The sequence below is a fragment of the Dreissena polymorpha genome, chromosome 1 (genome assembly GCF_020536995.1).
Source record: "Dreissena polymorpha isolate Duluth1 chromosome 1, UMN_Dpol_1.0, whole genome shotgun sequence".
In the NCBI taxonomy this organism is placed as follows: domain Eukaryota; kingdom Metazoa; phylum Mollusca; class Bivalvia; order Myida; family Dreissenidae; genus Dreissena; species Dreissena polymorpha.
The window spans coordinates 181000796-181013231 of record NC_068355.1 but is presented as its reverse complement, the minus strand read 5'-3'; the positions used below and the strand labels follow the sequence as shown (position 1 = coordinate 181013231).

General features: G+C 34.7%; 1 long non-coding RNA gene across 1 annotated transcript; it reads left to right on the top strand.

Moving 5' to 3' along the window:
- The first annotated feature begins 452 nt into the window (after positions 1-452).
- Positions 453-5207, top strand: LOC127864013 (uncharacterized). Its single transcript, XR_008041380.1, has 3 exons — positions 453-576; positions 1145-1289; positions 1732-5207. It is a non-coding gene; the product is annotated as an uncharacterized LOC127864013 (long non-coding RNA).
- The last annotated feature ends 7229 nt before the right edge of the window (positions 5208-12436 follow it).

Genomic DNA, 12436 nt, shown 5'->3' with positions numbered 1-12436 from the left:
CTTAATTCATTACGTAATTGTAAATATTCATAATAGTTGCCTTTTTGTATTGCCTTGAAAGGGTGCAGGGGGGAGGTCGTATAGAATTGTAGAATTCTCTCTGTCCTTCAATTCTTCCTAATTATGTCCGTCCAACTCTTTTGGAGTTACACGTAACTTAATGCAGATTGGTTAGATATGGATGAAAATTTTTTGTATCAAGTGTACAGAATATAGTAGGCTGTGTGTGTGAAGTGTTTATTGTATACCTCATTTGTATCAAGAGCCTTCAAACATAATGTATTTCTTATATTATTTAATCTAACAACATTGATTGACCTCCAATATAACTGATGCTATTTCAAAATGCATTAATTATTTGGTTAACAGGGACATATGTCAGTGATGTGCAAAGAGCTGGTTTTCTGTTCACAGAGAAAAATCCTAACAACTCCAACTCCGCCAATACATCTCGATAGGTAAGTCCCCTAACCATTGCAAAACGTACACTGGGGCACCAGATCACTGGGATATAAGTCATCCGTTTACATTCTGCACAGTATGCAACCACAGCAGATTTGCTTATTTCCCTCACAGGTACCCAATAGAACAAGAATGGGATTAATTGTTTGATATGCACAGTTCTGTGGTCTGAGCGGAATTCTACCTTGTGACCTTTCGATTCCTAGACCAGCATCCCTCCACTTGACTTGGGTCCGACATTAATACAGCTTTACGCAAAGACATGATATCTGAGAAATGTTCATTTATTTTGAAGTATTGCCAATTTAAAGTGATGAAATATTAGGATATTTATTACACTCGGGGATGAAGAGAAAGTCCCTTTCCCCCATTGCTATGCACCTGGTAAACATATTTGTTTCTCTATAACCACCTGTGAAATAAAGTTTAATAATATACTGAAATTAACTGAACACATATTCTCTGTTGATTTAAATGATTGAATTGCATGTCTATATTATTTTCAGAAGCTTTCCATCTCTGAAACGTTGTTGCCACAAAATTGGTTCAGTTCAAATCTGTTTATGTTGGCTAAGCAATATGGAAGTTTATGGTTGACAAAGACAATTTCTATAATGCAAAAAATGCTTGACATATTTGCACAATTATCTGTCAAGTTTTTCACACAATCTACTTTTTCCAGACAACCCGAATATCAAGGCGTTAAGTTTGTTCTGGATGCAGTTACAATCACAGCTTTCAAGCCAGCAGCTGTCGATGTATTGAGAGTCTCTCCTCTCCATGTTATCTGACCTGCTGCCTGTGAACATCCTGCACATAGAACCTTTGTGAGTTAGTGAGACGTGTGTAGGCTTTTTGTAAATATCTACTTTCAGAGACAGTTTAAGGGAACACTGGTCCGTCTAAACGCTTGTCCGCCTGTCAGGTTGTGTGGCATATATAACCTCAAAACATATTTCTTATTTTGTTATGCAACTCTCCAAACATGTTAATCAGCATGTGGACGTGAACTGTTGTGTATTTTATATCAGCTTCCTTTTGCATTAGTGGAATTTGGGATAAAAAAAACTTTTTTTCATTACATGTTCATATTATTTTGCCGTAAATATTTAATAATTAAGGAATATATCTCGGACCACCTATCTATAAATTCAAATCAAAGAAGCTTTAGCACCATATGTCAGTTTTGTTCTTTTTCACTACTTTTCTAAGTAACACAATCAGGCTAATGAACTGAAATTAACAGTAACATACCTTCCTTTATTTCAGATCCCATTCGATGTAATTAAACCGGCCAATCAAAAAGACAGCCTGAAATACTCCTCATCTTGAAATATTGGGAAGGCAGGAAAACGCCTGTCACTGTTAAGATAAAAATGAGGGAATGACAAAGCACAGTATGACCAGTTAAGTCCTGTGATAAGCCAAGTCCTGTGGCCAGACATGTCATGTGGCCAGCCAAGTCCTGTGATCAGCCAAGTCATGTGATAAGCCAAGTCTTGTGGCCAGTCAAGTCATGTGATCAGACAAGGCATGTGATAAGCCAAGTCATGTGATCAGCCAAGTCATGTGGCCAGCCAAGTCATGTGATCAGCCAAGTCCTGTGGCCAGACACGTCTTGTGGCCAGCCCAGTCCTGTGATCAGACAAGTCCTGTGGCCAGACACGTCTTGTGGCCAGCCCAGTCCTGTAGCCAGACAAGTCAAGTGACCAGTCAAGTCATGTGATCAGACAAGTCCTGTGGCCAGACACGTCTTGTGGCCAGCCAAGTCCTGTGATCAGACAAGTCCTGTGATAAGCCAAGTATTGTGATCAGTCAAGTCCTGTGGCCAGACATATCTTGTGGCCAGCCCAGTCCTGTGATCAGACAAGTCATGTGATAAGCCAAGTCTTAAGATCAGCTTAGTTCTGTGGCCAGCCAAGTCGTGTGACCAGCCAAGTGTTTTTACCAGCCATGTCCTATAACCAGCAACTTTGTCTCGTGTGTACAGTCCAATTGTATGGGAAGAAAAATCTTTATTTCATATTGTATGGTTATAATGATACTGACAGTATCTTGATGATTAAGTATTTTGTTATATATTGGTAAAAAGACCAATATGATAAGGGGAAACTCAGTAATAGCAGTAATGTTAAGTTTTATTTCAAGAGCATAATAATGCAAGTACTACTATTTTGTCTGTATTCAGAAACTGACTCTATATAGCTTTATCCTGATTATCGTAAACAGACAGACAAAATGTTTGTACAATTGTTGTTTTTTAAACATTGATTTTAAGCCTTCACAAAGTTGTTTAAATAATGCCGATACCTTGGACAATATTGTATGTATTTATTGTATAAACAAGACATGCTTATTTTTAGTTTTTACCTATAAAATAGCAATATGTGCTAGGTAAAATAATTGATCAGAACTATATCATAATTGTGATGCTTCTATTTTGATATGTCTGTCATTCTGTCTGTGTTCATTTATCATCTGTTTGCTCTTTTGATGCAGTAATTTATCAAGAATTTCATGTAGTGATGTAATAGTACAATATCATATAATTATTTGATTTATTCAAACTAAATTAACCTTCTGTTAATTATCAATTTATTTATTGACAACAGATACTTTGTTTAATATTAACAATAGTTAAGCGCGTGATACAAATTGTGTGAATGTACATGCATAATATTGCGATAATTGATGCACACATTAATGAAACTATTTAAATAAAGTGGAATTTAGAAGTGCATCTTAATTGTAATGGAGTTTGTTTAATTATTAAAAAAGTATGCTTTCATTGTTGAAAATATGATAGTAATTCCTCCACAAGTAATTTTGTTTCAAAGTATTTTCATGAATAATGATCATAGATATGGTTGCAGATTGTTCTTGTTGTATCATATACTGAAATGCTCATCATTTGTGTTGACATTGGCATTCTAGCATTAAAAGTTCATTATGCTTTAAATATTTGTATGTACACATTTGTGACCAGCTTTTCTAATGTAATAAGTGAATAACGTAACACAGATTTATGTGTCACTGTATATACGTTTATTTTGTCATTTGTAAATAGATCCAGTGCAAAGATAATGTTTTTGTTTGTACATTATTCATAAAATGTTGCCATTTCAAACAGATACATTCACTGTTTGAAATCATTTGTACAAAATTGTTTCATATTAAACATCATTTACATATCAGGCAATAGAGAAAAAGAATTGCTTTGGATGAATGAGCACATTAACCTGTATAGTAAATTAAGATATGCAGAATATCAGATGATTAACATAATAATATACTTTAAGCATAAGAAACACCTTGTTTTATGTTAAGCTTTTCAGTTAATATAATTAAGCAACTACTATCTGGAAATTTGGAAAACAGTGAAGAACGATTCAAGGGAGAGCAACTGTGATAAACTTAATAAAAGTCGTCTCCCTTGTTAGCGTAAAATTGTACCTCTCAACATAACAAGAACATTGATTTTTTTTAATTATTCCACACTATAAACTATATACTATATTCATTGAGTATAATTGTACCTCTAAACGTAACAAGAACATTGAATCTTTTTTTATTATTCCACACTATAAACTATATATTATATTCATTCAATAATCACTAAAGAAATATGGTTTGCATAATTGTTTATTTCTATGCGTTATACCAAATTCACCAGTATGGCATCAATTTAAGTTCATCATATTTTAATTGCCAAAATTGGCCATACAGTGCTAAAAGTTTGGTATTCTGACTATTATAAGTGCATGTTCTCATACAAAATCATATTGTATATTTTAACACTGAAGCAATATGTGTTATATATTTATTTTTATTTATTGACTTGTTGTTGCTTGTTAAGGTGTCTAATTTTGAATTATAGCTGTTAATTGATTGTGACTATTTTCCAGTTTTGAATTATTGCTTTTAGTTGATTGTTTACAAGTTTGTAAAAGCTGTTTTCATGTTGACTGCTCCACATTAGATGTCATTGACGCGCATTCACTGCGGCCAGGTTCCGTAAAACTCCCAACTCATCTGATGTCTTAGTATTAGATTCCATACATACGTGGTTGTTTATATCAGCTTGCTTTGCATTAAACATTTCTGCTTTGTTGTTGAACAATTATACACAGCTTTTTATTGGACAAAATTGTGTAATATTTTAAATTTTTGCTTTCAATTTTTCCAACAAAAATATATTTTGTTTGTATGTATATTTAGCTATTATAAAATTGTTTCTATAATATATAAACAACCTATTTATAAGCAATAAAATATATTGGTAAAAGTAGATTTAAGGTTCAAAATCATGTCTTAATTTGTTCGATTATCCCAAATTAACATTTTGCAATAGCAAAACTTTTTGAATAAAGAAAACTTTATGCAACGTACCACCAGGTCTTTTAACCATTGATTGTGTATTACTAACGATCAGGACTTAATCAGGGATTAATAATTGCCTTTGCACGGTTATAATGTTTGTGTTATTAAATTGAATAATTTCTGTAGTTTGGTGCACATTAATTGTTGTTTTTTTAAAGACATAGCACATGTCATAGCACATGTCATATAATATAATATCATTGTAGTTTTGGTATGTTTAGGGATATAATCATGTTAATGTATGTGATTTGCTGATCCATTTCTTGTTGTTTCACTCCATTTAATGTATATAGCCATGCATAGAGCAGGAATATTGTTGTACTGTGAAAAAAATGTTGTTATAGCAAATAAATAATGTATGTTAATTATTTCCTCACTTCTATATAAATTTCCCTTTTTACGATGGCATATTGTGATTTGGTCCGTCATACATTGATCAGACTCGGATACCTTTCAGAACCTTAATAACTATTCTGACAGATCTTCACCTAGGGATTGTTCTTCATGCAGATATTATGTAAGTCGCTCCAAAGATTTGTTTTGTTGTTTCCACGATTAATAAGGTAGTGGGAATGAGATAACTTTGTAATGAGAATGAAAAAGCTTATCCGTGGGAATGAGAAAGTAAGAATGACGTTCTTAATCATGGGAACAAGTCACTAATTCATGGGAATGACAAACTTAAAAACGTACACGTTAATCTGTCAATCCATGATTGGTATTTTCAGTAGACGAAGCCCACTCCTATTGAGAGTAGGTTAAGTATGTCAGGCAGAACGTTTTTATAAAAGATGTGATTTTTTATGTACTTGATTCAATGTGGCACTTTAGGATTATTTAAGACAATCTTGACCACTATCTGAAATCAGGCTAAATGAATGGGAGAAACATGTGTTCGTTCTGAAAATTTGTTTTCGTTCTTAAAGCAAACATCTAGTACACATTTATGTGAATTTTTATTTTTCGTATCAAACATATTTACATGTCATATCTTCCAAGTCAGGGGATTATAGTGATTTGGTCTTGTCTGTCATTCTGTTGAAATGTAAAGTATAATTGCTGAAGTGATGAAATGGCACACATATATATTCAACAGAATACAAACTTATATTAAACATGTATTTATTATGTTGTTTTAATAAGTTAAATTATATTTTAGTCCAAGGTCGTTAAATGGTTAAACAATATGAATCACTGTATTTACGTTGGTCAAAAAGAGATGCACATTATACACCATAAGAATTTCTTAATCTCTAAACAATTGAAAACAATGTTTTGTGAAAAGAATGCTGACCATTTGATAGCAAAATATTGGAAAATCGCGTGACAAATAACTGTTAGTATATGGCTACAAAGTACAAACCGGCATAAATGTTTCGTAACAGGCTAGAGCGAACATGAGAGACGTAGTCGCATCTGTTTTAAAATAATTTGTTAAAAAAAGTTAGTGAGGCATGATCAATGGCATGAAGACCTTCTGAGCACGACTACAAACGTACTCTTAAATGCGTATTCACATGTGAACAATATTACTGTTGTTGTTGCACTACTTCTTATCTAACAAGCAACCAAAATATTATTACAAAATTACACTAAAGAACACTAAAATGCATGCATTTGTATATTACCATACGTTTTTTTTCACTTGAAAGACGCATTATTGTCGCATGAAATGTGTGATATCATTGTCAAACCACACATTAGTGTCAGTAGATAAAATTATACTACGGGAGCGGACATCATATGTGTCGTCACATGCCTTATTATGAGTATATTTCTTCACTATCAAAATTTAAATCGTATGTTAGTATTTGATTTAAATGCAGTTTTCTTTTACACATTTAAACCACACTTGCATAGCCGCGTCATGCAAAAATGGGTCTTATGCGTTTTCGTTCAGGGTATCTTAACTCTTTCAGTGCGGGAACCGAATTTTGAAGGCCTTTGCAAACAGTTTGGATCCAGATGAGACGCCACAGAACGTGGCGTCTCATCTGGATCCAAACTGTTTGCTATTCTGATAGTATTCTTTGGAAAAAAATCAAAGAAAAGGCTAATTTTAGAAATTCAGCAGACGACATTTTAGAAGACGACAAATTTCCCAGCATGCAAAGGGTTAAACCCAACATGTGCGTTTTTCGCAGTCTGGTCAGATGCGATGCTATTGGCTATAAATTCACTCAATAGGCTATATATAGGATTGGCGCATACGAAATTAAGATCCATTTTTGCATCACGAGGGTCATTAAAAATCTCATTGCGAATTTTAAATGGCACATTTTAGCACAATGCTTTTCGATACAAAATTGAATTCAAAATAGCAAACTTGTAAATAATGGCGGCCTATCCAGGCGTTCAGGAACAATTTCCACACGTGCTGACCGAGTACGGCAAACATTGTGGTTGGATAATTAAACGATTTTCCCCTTATCGTGACACTTTACTATTTCGGTAATGTATGTTTTCTCATCTTGAAAGCAAAACTGTGTTTATCGATAGTCACTTATATATTCACCGGACGATTTAGTGAACGAGTACTGACACTGAAATTCTGGGAGAAAGATGTTAACGCGTAACTGGGCCACAATTTGTGTCGTTTGAACATACAGTAGTCCGGAATTCCTTACACTGAACAGTGCTACATCCTTTGCGCTGAGCACAGACATAGTAATGTAGCCAAAGTTCAGAGGTTTTATCTCGACTCAGCCTTTGAAATATTCGAAAATATATATGCGTGTCTGCTGGCGTTATGTAAAAGTCATTTAATGTGAAAAGCTGGGTAATCAGCTATGCCGAAAAAGCGCATTAGTGCTCTATACCTATGTTTAGGTCAGAGTTATTGACACCGTGTGAACTGCTAGGGTACGAGTAAACAACAAAGTACGGGTCGAAAGGGCTGTTTTTATGACTACCTAATTCGTGAGTAAAAAGTATTGCTCGCATATTTATTTTCATCAATTATCTTATTGTATGTTTTGAATTTGTATATTGTGTCAAAAATTAAAAGTTGTGTGCAGGGAATTTTCATCATGAAATCATATTCTTAGTGAGATAGGTATTCGATATTCCCAAAGATTATTAGTCCCAAAGATGTTTTGATAGAACTAGTTAAATTTACCTTAAATTTACCTACGATTTATACGAACACGTATATGTTTGTAGGAGCCAGGCTGTGTATTAGTGCCGTCTCAATAGTTCCCCCACCACTTGAAAGAGCATTTATTTGGTTGATGCACATAGATCATTTACATTACATTCATACATGCTATGCATCATTTATTGTTATAACTGTTATAATGTATTGTGGGTAAGACTTAAATAAACTGATAAACTAATAAACAGTTTACATGAAAACAAAATCGAAGTTTGCATGATGTTGAAGTAAAGCGATACGAGTTATTTGTTGATAGAAAACCAACGGTAAATTGAACGCGAAGTGGCCCTGAATTGATTATAGTTGTTTTTCTTTATACTTGAAGCAATGTTACCATTACTTTAGAGTAGAACACGAATCGTTGAAATGATTCAACGTGTACATTTGACTGCTTGCACGGACCACACATTTGTATTCACTTGTGCCGCGTTCTGTGAAACGGGGCTTAGGCATGTCCGAACGGCCTAATAATTAGGGACGACACTTTTCGCTTTTATGGAATAGTTAATTTGAGGAAAGTCTCCTTTAAAGAAGAATCCAACTTAGGCGGAAAGTGTCGTTTCTGTTTACCCTATGCGGACTGCTTACGCTAATCTAGGACGACACTTTACCTCACGCATAAAACCTTATGTTTACTGTAAGCGAACTTCTTACGCTAATCTGGGACGACACTTTACGTACATGTATAAAACCTTCTGTTTACCATATGCGAACTGCTTACGCTAATCTGGGACGACACTTAACGTACACGTGTAAACCCTTGTTTACCATATGCGAACTGTTAACGCTAATCTGGGACGACACTTTATACGTACGCGTATAAAACCTTATGTTTACCATATGCGAACTGCTTACGCTTATCTGATATGACACTTTAAGTACATGTGTAAAACCTTCTGTTTACCCTATGCGGACTGCTTAAGCTAATCTGGGACGACACTTTACGTACATGTATAAAATCTTATGTTTACCCTTTGCGGGCTCTTTACGTACATGTATAAAACCTTTTGTTAAACCAATGCGAACTGCTACAGCTAATCTGGTACGACACTTTACGAACATGTATACAACCTTCTGTTTACCCAATGCGGACTGCTAACGCTAATCTTGTACGACACTTAGCGTACATGTGTTACAACTTTCTGTTTACCCTTTGCGGACTGCCAACGCTAATCTTGGACGACACTTAACGTACATGTATAAAACCTTCTGTTTACCAAATTCGGACTGCTAACGCTGATCTGGGACGACACTTTACGTACATGTATACAATCCAGTTTTCCCAGAACGAGGCTTAATCGGATCCTAAACGTCTACACCGCCATTGATACGGGAAGCGACTCTGCAAATAAAAAACGATCACAACGTAGTGGTCAGCAGCTAAATTCCGCACAAAAACAATCAGTAGGAAATGACAAATGAATCCCTGTGGAATCCATTTGGACAATAGAAATCGGATTCCCGGGAATATCGCTGAAGTCTCTGTTCCGTTTAGACCCTGACAAATACCGCTACGTCTTGATAGATAACACCTCCGTCGCACTCTAGGCTAATGTTTCAGGCTTTAATTTTAAAACCGAAAACATCTCTGATAAGATTATGGATTGTCAAAATTATGTATACGCCACATAAAAATCATATCATTTATAGCGTATTTTATGCCATAATTTACCCCGCTGTTTTGTGGCAATAGCGCACGAGTTATGCTGTTGCTGCATTGTTTTTATTGAGCTCTGTGAAAACTGTGATTCATGAATGTTCATAAAATGCCATTCCATTTAAGCGTGGCTAATCAGGGACGACACTTTCCGTCTAAACTGGATTATCGCTAAGAAGAGACTTCATTTAAACGAAAATTACAATAAAAGCGGAAAGTGTCTTCTCTGATAAGCGTGTGCGGATTGCACATGCTAATATTGGACGACAATGTATGCACATACATTAAGCCCCATTTTCCAAGAGCGCGGCTGCTTGTTTTTAGTTATGAGCGTTAGCTCACACTTATGTAGAGACGCAGTTTTGCAAGCCAGTTTGATTTTAACTACGCTAGGAACGATAACTGCAAGTCAGTTTGTTGTTTGCTAAGCTATGAACGATAACCTCTGCCTGTCTTCACTACCTGCAGTAAAATTATGCAGACGACGAATGCTAGAAGCGTCTGCTCTACTACTGCGTCTACTCAGTGTGTATTTAATCAATAGTGTTTAACAGCTTGTAAGACGACATTGGCCAGTCTTGTGTTTATCATTGAAATCTGTACATATTGGCTGCGTTCAGGGAAAACGGGGCATAATGCATGTCAAAGTAATAATATTAGCCTGTGCACACTGATTAGCCTGTGCAATGCGCACAAGCTAATCAAGGACGACTCTTTCTGATTTAATGGTGTTTTTCGTTTTAAGACAGTCTCTGGTACTGGAATGAAAATTAATGCATATGCATTAAGTCCTGTTTTCCCAAAATGATGCTTAAATTACCTTTTTATTAATGATTAGAAAAAAAACACATCTCGACCTGTGCTTTAAGACACACTCTTTATAAATGTGAATGGGTTGTGTTCATTTCAAACTTGCGATATAAATAGCTATAACATAATTTTGAAAACTGAGTTGCATCTAAGATTATACAACAGCGAACAAATTCAGTGCCTTCATCGCTTTGGTTTTAAATAATGTGCTCGGCTTCTCTGCTGGCGTTATTGCGACGAAAGGAAACTGTTTGTCTATCACTCGGAATGCGAATCTTAGCCGGCCGATACATCCCCGCTTCTTGTGGTGTTCCGAAAGAAATAGTGAAGCGCTGGATTATTCAAATATCTGTCAATGACAAATGTCTCATCAAAATTAACAGGTAACTATCCAGTTGTGATATTACTAAAACGTTTATCTTGTTTATTAATATCCATGACATTTATTGATAGCGCAAGCATATATCAGAACTTGTCTTTGAGGCAATTTTTTTTCTGAAATGTATATATGCTTAAGATGGAAAACATTATTACTAGTACGCTAGACAATGAATTTGATACTTTACAATGTTTCATAATATATTACATATTTACGATTTGTTAACAATCGTTTAACGTAATGAAAAGGCTTGTTTGATTCATTACTAAAAAGTTAAAGCTCCTTTAAAATGTTATGTGTCCGTTATTTTAACGCTTTGAATAGTTATGTACATGACTTGTAACTGAATTTGTTATTCGTCAGTGTTTGTTATAATTTAAATCTGATGATTTAAAATATTAGCATTTTCCCATGTGTCAATCTCATAAACTCAAACGGTAATGTTAATCCGAATGTCAAATCATAATTGTTACTTTGCGATTCAATGTGTTAATGTTGCTTTAAGTAATATTAATGAGCCGTTCACAAATGTTCTAAAGCTTAAAACTCAGTGCAACATTTCTGGTAGATGAGAGAATGTAAATCGTCCAGCTGCTGTAGAATTGCATGCCATAACGCACACCTGCATTATATAATATTGCATACTATATGTTATTATTTAAAGTTTCTTGATAGTCATATATGTTCATCTAGATTCCCTGTATCGGTCATATATCTTGTGAATGCAGAATGCCGGATTGCTTATTAATTTTAAAACCTGAAATGGAATATATCAAAGTAATAAAGTAATAAAATATGTTGTATGGCTTTAAATCTATGAGACGTAAGTTCTCAATATAATGCAACATCCATTAGATATATATGAGAAATGAAACTCCAGTATCATAATGAGTATATAGTTGTGCGATATTCATTTATTTAATGCAAATGACATATTCATATGATCCTCACTATTGCAAAAAGGGGATTACAGGCTAATCAGGGACGACACTCTCCTTTAATATGGAATTGTTCGATATAAAGGAAGTCTCTTCTAAACCAAAATCAAGACTCAGTGGTAAGTTCCGTCCTACTGTGTGGGCGGCTAATATGGACATCAATTTACACACGTGCATTAGGCCCCGTTATTACAAACGGGATGCTTATTTACAAGTAGAGGAAATGCATACAATACATTAAACATAAACGAATGAATACAGTGGATGTGACTGCTTTTGAAAAATCACTACATACATTTGTGGTTGAAAACGATTGAGGAATTCACCCCATACTTTGCCCAGAATTATCACAAAACGCAAACGCGTAAACAAAAATCAACCTGATTATATATCAATTAGTTTTATTCCGCATGAAATGTTATAAGTTCGGTCTGGAAATGTCTCAGTAGATTAAATTGGAACTTAAAATATGCTATGCCCATGAAGTGTAGATATGCAAAACACACACATGTTTACTGATATAGCTGGAAAGTGAGCGTCATTTTAAAAAATTAAACAAACGAAATAAAGGGTATAAACGGCGGAAAAAACATGTCTCGGCATGGACGTCGCCATTTTGATATAACGGGATATAACGCATCCGCTTTACATTTCAT